This window comes from Anomaloglossus baeobatrachus, chromosome 5, assembly GCF_048569485.1.
Source record: "Anomaloglossus baeobatrachus isolate aAnoBae1 chromosome 5, aAnoBae1.hap1, whole genome shotgun sequence".
NCBI classification, from domain to species: Eukaryota; Metazoa; Chordata; class Amphibia; order Anura; family Aromobatidae; genus Anomaloglossus; species Anomaloglossus baeobatrachus.
Window position 1 is genome coordinate 598,891,933 of NC_134357.1, and position 8,955 is coordinate 598,900,887.

The following is an 8,955-nucleotide window of genomic DNA, read 5'->3' on the forward strand; positions in this document are numbered from 1 at the left end:
CACGGCATGGCTCAGAGTACAGCGAGGTGTCAGACACGGCGGCACGGCATGGCTCAGAGTACAGCGAGGTGTCAGACACGGTGGCACGGCATGGCTCAGAGTAGTGCGAGGTGTCAGACACGGTGGCACGGCATGGCTCAGAGTAGTGTGAGGTGTCAGACACGGCGGCATCCTAGCACCTTCTCTCTTTAATTCATATGCAGATGCTATTTTCAACAAAGCTGAACTTTCCGAAAAAGAAGGAATCAAAATTCCTGGACAAATCATCAACAATCTTAAATATTCTGATGATACAACATTGATAGGAGCAAGCATACAGTAGATGGAATCAAGGATTATTACGGAGGGTCAACATGGAAAGCTCAAAATGAGACTCCTACACAATACGAAGAAGACTAAGATACTGACCACTGCCAGGTATGACCGGGACACATGGAAGATGGGCGCCAATAAACTGGAAGTTGTAAAGGACGTCAACCTTCTCAGATCAATGATCACTCAAGATGCAGCAACGACACCAGAAGTCAACTCAACAGGACAATAGCCATGGGAAAATAACAATGAAGTCACGGGACAAAGTCCTGAAATCCAGGAACATTTCACTGGTGATGAACACTACATAGTCTGGTCTGTTCTGCAGTCACATATGGATCTGAAACCTGGATGACGAAAAATCAAGATGAAAGAATCAATACCTCCAAAATGTGGTGCTGAAGAAGGAAGTTATCAATATAATGGATGACAAGAAGAAGAAGAATCAATGTTGTAACAAATAAAGCCAGACATGTCACTGGATGGAAGGTCACCTCGCTACAACGCCTCTACATATCTTGGCTTGATACAATCAAGATAACGGTGGAGAAGACCCTCGTGGACTTGTGTAGTCTTCACAAGATCGATCTTCCTACAAAGTATTGACCTATCAATAGTCGAGACGAAAGACGTTTAATAATAATAAATGGTAAAGTATAAGGGCTCTGTATGGTGCAGTACTAGAGAGCTGTATAGAGCGGAAATCCAGCGAGCAGGGTGAGTATAGAAATATTTTCTATATTTTTAAACCTTCATTAAAAATCCATACAAAAATTGAATATATGCGACTTACTTTAAGTTACTTTAAGTTACAGTAAGTTACTTACTGTAGTTAAAATGTATATATGGTGTCGTATTAGTGCTCTGTATGGTGTAGTATTAGGGCTCTGTATAGTGCAGTATTAGTGCTCTGTATGGTGCAGTATTAGTGCTCTGTATGGTGCAGTATTAGTGCTCTGTATGGTGCAGTATTAGTGCTCTGTATGGTGCAGTATTAGTGCTGTGTATGGTGCAGTATTAGTGCTGTGTATGGTGCAGTATTAGTGCTCTGTATGGTGCAGTATTAGTGCTCTGTATGGTGCAGTATTAGTGCTGTGTATGGTGCAGTATTAGTGCTGTGTATGGTGCAGTATTAGTGCTGTGTATGGTGCAGTATTAGTGCTCTGTATGGTGCAGTATTAGTGCTCTGTATGGTGCAGTATTAGTGCTCTGTATGGTGCAGTATTAGTGCTCTGTATGGTGCAGTATTAGTGCTCTGTATGGTGCAGTATTAGTGCTCTGTATGGTGCAGTATTAGTGCTGTGTATGGTGCAGTATTGGTGCTCTGTATGGTGCAGTATTAGTGCTCTGTATGGTGTAGTATTAGTGCTCTGTATGGTGCAGTATTAGTGCTCTGTATGGTGTAGTATTAGGGCTCTGTATGGTGCAGTATTAGTGCTCTGTATGGTGTAGTATTAGGGCTCTGTATAGTGCAGTATTAGTGCTCTGTATGGTGCAGTATTAGTGCTCTGTATGGTGCAGTATTAGTGCTCTGTATGGTGCAGTATTAGTGCTCTGTATAGTGCAGTATTAGTGCTCTGTATGGTGCAGTATTAGTGCTCTGTATGGTGCAGTATTAGTGCTCTGTATGGTGCAGTATTAGTGCTGTGTATGGTGCAGTATTAGTGCTGTGTATGGTGCAGTATTAGTGCTCTGTATGGTGTAGTATTAGGGCTCTGTATAGTGCAGTATTAGTGCTCTGTATGGTGCAGTATTAGTGCTCTGTATGGTGCAGTATTAGTGCTCTGTATGGTGCAGTATTAGTGCTCTGTATGATGCAGTATTAGTGCTCTGTATGGTGCAGTATTAGTGCTGTGTATGGTGTAGTATTAGTGCTCTGTATGGTGCAGTATTAGTGCTCTGTATGGTGCAGTATTAGTGCTCTGTATGGTGCAGTATTAGTGCTCTGTATGGTGTAGTATTAGGGCTCTGTATAGTGCAGTATTAGTGCTCTGTATGGTGCAGTATTAGTGCTCTGTATGGTGCAGTATTAGTGCTCTGTATGGTGCAGTATTAGTGCTCTGTATGGTGCAGTATTAGTGCTCTGTATGATGCAGTATTAGTGCTCTGTATGGTGCAGTATTAGTGCTGTGTATGGTGTAGTATTAGTGCTCTGTATGGTGCAGTATTAGTGCTCTGTATGGTGCAGTATTAGTGCTCTGTATGATGCAGTATTAGTGCTCTGTATGGTGCAGTATTAGTGCTCTGTATGGTGCAGTATTAGTGCTCTGTATGGTGCAGTATTAGTGCTCTGTATGGTGCAGTATTAGTGCTCTGTATGGTGCAGTATTAGGGCTCTGTATGGTGCAGTATTAGTGCTCTGTATGGTGCAGTATTAGTGCTCTGTATGGTGCAGTATTAGTGCTCTGTATGGTGTAGTATTAGTGCTCTGTATGGTGCAGTATTAGTGCTCTGTATGGTGTAGTATTAGTGCTGTGTATGGTGCAGTATTAGGGCTCTGTATAGTGCAGTATTAGTGCTCTGTATGGTGCAGTGTTAGTGCTCTGTATGGTGCAGTACTAGAGAGCTGTATAGAGCGGAAATCCAGCGAGCAGGGTGAGTATAGAAATATTTTCTATATTTTTAAACCTTCATTAAAAATCCATACAAAAATTGAATATATGCGACTTACTTTAAGTTACTTTAAGTTACAGTAAGTTACTTACTGTAGTTAAAATGTATATATGGTGTCGTATTAGTGCTCTGTATGGTGCAGTATTAGTGCTCTGTATGGTGCAGTATTAGTGCTCTGTATGGTGTAGTATTAGGGCTCTGTATAGTGCAGTATTAGTGCTCTGTATGGTGCAGTATTAGTGCTCTGTATGGTGCAGTATTAGTGCTGTGTATGGTGTAGTATTAGTGCTCTGTATGGTGCAGTATTAGTGCTCTGTATGGTGTAGTATTAGTGCTCTGTATGGTGCAGTATTAGTGCTGTGTATGGTGCAGTATTAGTGCTCTGTATGGTGTAGTATTAGTGCTCTGTATGGTGTAGTATTAGTGCTGTGTATAGTGCAGTATTAGTGCTCTGTATGGTGTAGTATTAGTGCTCTGTATGGTGCAGTATTAGTGCTGTGTATGGTGTAGTATTAGTGCTCTGTATGGTGTAGTATTAGTGCTCTGTATGGTGCAGTATTAGTGCTCTGTATGGTGCAGTATTAGTGCTCTGTATGGTGCAGTATTAGTGCTCTGTATGGTGCAGTATTAGGGCTCTGTATGGTGCAGTATTAGTGCTGTGTATGGTGTAGTATTAGTGCTCTGTATGGTGCAGTATTAGTGCTCTGTATGGTGTAGTATTAGTGCTCTGTATGGCGCAGTATTAGTGCTCTGTATGGTGCAGTATTAGTGCTCTGTATGGTGCAGTATTAGTGCTCTGTATGGTGCAGTATTAGTGCTCTGTATGGTGCAGTATTAGTGCTCTGTATGGTGCAGTATTAGTGCTCTGTATGGTGTAGTATTAGGGCTCTGTATAGTGCAGTATTAGTGCTCTGTATGGTGCAGTATTAGTGCTCTGTATGGTGTAGTATTAGGGCTCTGTATAGTGCAGTATTAGTGCTCTGTATGGTGCAGTATTAGTGCTCTGTATGGTGCAGTATTAGTGCTCTGTATGGTGCAGTATTAGTGCTCTGTATGGTGCAGTATTAGTGCTGTGTATGGTGTAGTATTAGTGCTCTGTATGGTGCAGTATTAGTGCTCTGTATGGTGTAGTATTAGTGCTCTGTATGGTGCAGTATTAGTGCTGTGTATGGTGTAGTATTAGTGCTCTGTATGGTGCAGTATTAGTGCTCTGTATGGTGCAGTATTAGTGCTCTGTATGGTGCAGTATTAGTGCTCTGTATGGTGCAGTATTAGTGCTCTGTATGGTGCAGTATTAGTGCTCTGTATGGTGCAGTATTAGTGCTCTGTATGGTGCAGTATTAGGGCTCTGTATAATGCAGTATTAGTGCTCTGTATGGTGTAGTATTAGTGCTCTGTATGGTGCAGTATTAGTGCTCTGTATGGTGTAGTATTAGGGCTCTGTATAGTGCAGTATTAGTGCTCTGTATGGTGCAGTATTAGTGCTCTGTATGGTGCAGTATTAGTGCTCTGTATGGTGCAGTATTAGTGCTCTGTATGGTGCAGTATTAGTGCTCTGTATGGTGCAGTATTAGTGCTCTGTATGGTGTAGTATTAGGGCTCTGTATAGTGCAGTATTAGTGCTCTGTATGGTGCAGTATTAGTGCTCTGTATGGTGCAGTATTTTTGCTCTGTATGGTGCAGTATTAGTGCTCTGTATGGTGCAGTATTAGTGCTCTGTATGGTGCAGTATTAGTGCTCTGTATGGTGCAGTATTAGTGCTCTGTATGGTGCAGTATTAGTGCTCTGTATGGTGCAGTATTAGTGCTCTGTATGGTGTAGTATTAGTGCTGTGTATGGTGCAGTATTAGTGCTCTGTATGGTGTAGTATTAGTGCTCTGTATGGTGCAGTATTAGTGCTCTGTATGGTGCAGTATTAGTGCTCTGTATAGTGCAGTATTAGTGCTCTGTATGGTGCAGTGTTAGTGCTCTGTATGGTGCAGTATTAGTGCTCTGTATGGTGCAGTATTAGTGCTCTGTATGGTGCAGTATTAGTGCTGTGTATGGTGCAGTATTAGTGCTCTGTATGGTGCAGTATTAGTGCTCTGTATGGTGCAGTATTAGTGCTCTGTATGGTGCAGTATTAGTGCTGTGTATGGTGCAGTATTAGTGCTCTGTATGGTGTAGTATTAGTGCTCTGTATGGTGCAGTATTAGTGCTCTGTATGGTGTAGTATTAGGGCTCTGTATAGTGCAGTATTAGTGCTCTGTATGGTGCAGTATTAGTGCTCTGTATGGTGCAGTATTAGTGCTCTGTATGGTGCAGTATTAGTGCTCTGTATGGTGCAGTATTAGTGCTCTGTATGGTGCAGTATTAGTGCTCTGTATGGTGTAGTATTAGTGCTCTGTATGGTGCAGTATTAGTGCTCTGTATGGTGTAGTATTAGGGCTCTGTATAGTGCAGTATTAGTGCTCTGTATGGTGTAGTATTAGTGTTCTGTATGGTGTAGTATTAGTGCTCTGTATGGTGCAGTATTAGTGCTCTGTATGGTGTAGTATTAGTGCTCTGTATGGTGTAGTATTAGTGCTCTGTATGGTGCAGTATTAGTGCTCTGTATGGTGCAGTATTAGGGCTCTGTATAGTGCAGTATTAGTGCTCTGTATGGTGCAGTATTAGTGCTCTGTATGGTGCAGTATTAGTGCTCTGTATGGTGCAGTATTAGTGCTCTGTATGGTGCAGTATTAGTGCTCTGTATGGTGCAGTATTGGTGCTCTGTATGGTGTAGTATTAGGGCTCTGTATAGTGCAGTATTAGTGCTCTGTATGGTGCAGTATTAGTGCTCTGTATGGTGCAGTATTAGTGCTCTGTATGGTGCAGTATTAGTGCTCTGTATGGTGCAGTATTAGTGCTCTGTATGGTGCAGTATTAGTGCTCTGTATGGTGCAGTATTAGTGCTCTGTATGGTGCAGTATTAGTGCTCTGTATGGTGCAGTATTAGTGCTCTGTATGGTGTAGTATTAGTGCTGTGTATGGTGCAGTATTAGTGCTCTGTATGGTGTAGTATTAGTGCTCTGTATGGTGCAGTATTAGTGCTCTGTATGGTGCAGTATTAGTGCTCTGTATAGTGCAGTATTAGTGCTCTGTATGGTGCAGTGTTAGTGCTCTGTATGGTGCAGTATTAGTGCTCTGTATGGTGCAGTATTAGTGCTCTGTATGGTGCAGTATTAGTGCTGTGTATGGTGCAGTATTAGTGCTCTGTATGGTGCAGTATTAGTGCTGTGTATGGTGCAGTGTTAGTGCTCTGTATGGTGCAGTATTAGTGCTCTGTATGGTGCAGTATTAGTGCTCTGTATGGTGCAGTATTAGTGCTCTGTATGGTGTAGTATTAGTGCTCTGTATGGTGCAGTATTAGTGCTCTGTATGGTGTAGTATTAGGGCTCTGTATAGTGCAGTATTAGTGCTCTGTATGGTGCAGTATTAGTGCTCTGTATGGTGCAGTATTAGTGCTCTGTATGGTGCAGTATTAGTGCTCTGTATGGTGCAGTATTAGTGCTCTGTATGGTGCAGTATTAGTGCTCTGTATGGTGTAGTATTAGGGCTCTGTATAGTGCAGTATTAGTGCTCTGTATGGTGCAGTATTAGTGCTCTGTATGGTGCAGTATTAGTGCTCTGTATGGTGCAGTATTAGTGCTCTGTATGGTGCAGTATTAGTGCTCTGTATGGTGCAGTATTAGTGCTCTGTATGGTGCAGTATTAGTGCTCTGTATGGTGCAGTATTAGTGCTCTGTATGGTGCAGTATTAGTGCTCTGTATGGTGTAGTATTAGTGCTGTGTATGGTGCAGTATTAGTGCTCTGTATGGTGTAGTATTAGTGCTCTGTATGGTGCAGTATTAGTGCTCTGTATGGTGCAGTATTAGTGCTCTGTATAGTGCAGTATTAGTGCTCTGTATGGTGCAGTGTTAGTGCTCTGTATGGTGCAGTATTAGTGCTCTGTATGGTGCAGTATTAGTGCTCTGTATGGTGCAGTATTAGTGCTCTGTATGGTGCAGTATTAGTGCTCTGTATGGTGCAGTATTAGTGCTCTGTATGGTGCAGTATTAGTGCTCTGTATGGTGCAGTATTAGTGCTGTGTATGGTGCAGTATTAGTGCTCTGTATGGTGCAGTATTAGTGCTCTGTATGGTGCAGTATTAGTGCTCTGTATGGTGTAGTATTAGGGCTCTGTATGTGCAGTATTAGTGCTCTGTATGGTGCAGTATTAGTGCTCTGTATGGTGCAGTATTAGTGCTCTGTATGGTGCAGTATTAGTGCTCTGTATGGTGCAGTATTAGTGCTCTGTATGGTGCAGTATTAGTGCTCTGTATGGTGCAGTATTAGTGCTCTGTATGGTGCAGTATTAGTGCTCTGTATGGTGCAGTATTAGTGCTCTGTATGGTGCAGTATTAGTGCTCTGTATGGTGCAGTATTAGTGCTCTGTATGGTGCAGTATTAGTGCTCTGTATGGTGCAGTATTAGTGCTCTGTATGGTGCAGTATTAGGGCTCTGTATAGTGCAGTATTAGTGCTCTGTATGGTGCAGTATTAGTGCTCTGTATGGTGCAGTATTAGTGCTCTGTATGGTGCAGTATTAGTGCTCTGTATGGTGCAGTATTAGTGCTCTGTATGGTGCAGTATTAGTGCTCTGTATGGTGCAGTATTAGTGCTCTGTATGGTGCAGTATTAGTGCTCTGTATGGTGCAGTATTAGTGCTCTGTATGGTGCAGTATTAGTGCTCTGTATGGTGCAGTATTAGTGCTCTGTATGGTGTAGTATTAGTGCTCTGTATGGTGCAGTATTAGTGCTCTGTATGGTGCAGTATTAGTGCTCTGTATTGTGCAGTATTAGTGCTCTGTATGGTGCAGTATTAGTGCTCTGTATGGTGCAGTATTAGTGCTCTGTATGGTGCAGTATTAGTGCTCTGTATGGTGCAGTATTAGTGCTGTGTATGGTGCAGTATTAGTGCTCTGTATGGTGCAGTATTAGTGCTCTGTATGGTGCAGTATTAGTGCTCTGTATGGTGCAGTATTAGTGCTCTGTATGGTGCAGTATTAGTGCTCTGTATGGTGCAGTATTAGTGCTCTGTATGGTGCAGTATTAGTGCTCTGTATGGTGCAGTATTAGTGCTCTGTATGGTGCAGTATTAGTGCTCTGTATGGTGCAGTATTAGTGCTCTGTATGGTGCAGTATTAGTGCTCTGTATGGTGCAGTATTAGTGCTCTGTATGGTGCAGTATTAGTGCTCTGTATGGTGCAGTATTAGTGCTCTGTATGGTGCAGTATTAGTGCTCTGTATGGTGCAGTATTAGTGCTCTGTATGGTGCAGTATTAGTGCTCTGTATGGTGCAGTATTAGTGCTCTGTATGGTGCAGTATTAGTGCTCTGTATGGTGCAGTATTAGTGCTCTGTATGGTGCAGTATTAGTGCTCTGTATGGTGCAGTATTAGTGCTCTGTATGGTGCAGTATTAGTGCTCTGTATGGTGCAGTATTAGTGCTCTGTATGGTGCAGTATTAGTGCTCTGTATGGTGCAGTATTAGTGCTCTGTATGGTGCAGTATTAGTGCTCTGTATGGTGCAGTATTAGTGCTCTGTATGGTGCAGTATTAGTGCTCTGTATGGTGCAGTATTAGTGCTCTGTATGGTGCAGTATTAGTGCTCTGTATGGTGCAGTATTAGTGCTCTGTATGGTGCAGTATTAGTGCTCTGTATGGTGCAGTATTAGTGCTCTGTATGGTGCAGTATTAGTGCTCTGTATGGTGTAGTATTAGTGCTCTGTATGGTGCAGTATTAGTGCTCTGTATGGTGTAGTATTAGTGCTTTGTATGGTGCAGTATTAGTGCTCTGTATGGTGCAGTATTAGTGCTCTGTATGGTGCAGTATTAGTGCTCTGTATGGTGCAGTATTAGTGCTGTGTATAGTGCAGTATTAGTGCTCTGTATGGTGCAGTATTAGTGCTCTGTATGGTGCAGTATTAGTGCTCTGTATGGTGCAGTATTAGTGCTCTGTATGGTGCAGT